Source organism: Wolffia australiana, chromosome 2, assembly GCF_029677425.1.
Source record: "Wolffia australiana isolate 7733 chromosome 2, ASM2967742v1".
Lineage (NCBI taxonomy): Eukaryota > Viridiplantae > Streptophyta > Magnoliopsida > Alismatales > Araceae > Wolffia > Wolffia australiana.
Genome location: NC_135836.1, coordinates 13,803,094 through 13,804,020, shown reverse-complemented (window position 1 = coordinate 13,804,020; position 927 = coordinate 13,803,094). Strand labels below are relative to the sequence as shown.

The following is a 927-nucleotide window of genomic DNA, read 5'->3' as shown; positions in this document are numbered from 1 at the left end:
TGAACATAGGCGAGGGTATCATGTTCAGGTATGACAATGCGTTGATACACTCTCTACCTGAATTTAATGGATTACCTGCTCAAAACCCTCTAGAATTCCTTGATGATTTCCACATTAGATGCTCATCCCAAAATGTTCCAGGTTTATCTACAGAAATGTTAAAATGAAATATTTTCCTTTGACATTAAAAGACAGCATTTTCCTGGTATTGTAATTTAGGAATCACTTTTACTACTTGGGAAGAGATGTAGGGAAAATTTCTGCAGAAATTTTACCCTCTCTCTAAAATAAATTTCTATCGAAGAGAAATCCACAATTTCCATCCCCATGAAAGTGAGGCTTTTAGTGAATCATGGGAGAGGTTCAATGACTTGCTGAGGAAATGCCCTCATCATGGAATTGAACACTGTCAGTTAGCCCAGATTTTCTATGAATCTTTATCAGATTTCATGAAAAATAAGGTTAACTTAGCCTTCGGGGGAACATTTTATACTGCATATGAAGACGAAGTGTTTGATATTTTGGAGAGAGTTGCAGAAACTGATCTGCAGGAGATTGGAGCGAACCAAAATGGGAGAAACCTGCAGCCCAAGAGGGCAGGAATTCTGCAGGTCAATGCTAAGGAGGGAGAGCTCCAAGCAGGCCTAAGGGAAACCAACGAGAAATTGGAGGAGCTCACCTCCACCTTGAAGAACGTCTTTCTAGGTAACCCGCCCATTGTTAAAGCTAAAATCTGCTCTCTCTGTTTCAGCAGAGATCATGAAGATGGGGCCTGCCAAGCCATTGAAGAAGAGGTGAAAGCTTTCAACCAACAACAGCCATGGGCAGGACAGAGAAAGACGAACTATCAAAACAGAGAGAGCTTCCACCAAGGGAGCAAGCCTACAGCTCAACCCCCATTCCAACAAAGACCACAGTTCCAGTCTA

General features: G+C 41.9%; 1 pseudogene; it reads right to left on the bottom strand.

The window, feature by feature from the left end:
• Window positions 1-321: 321 nt before the first annotated feature.
• LOC144700381 (small nucleolar RNA R71) lies at window positions 322-400 on the bottom strand (annotated as a pseudogene).
• Between the last annotated feature and the right edge of the window lie 527 nt (window positions 401-927).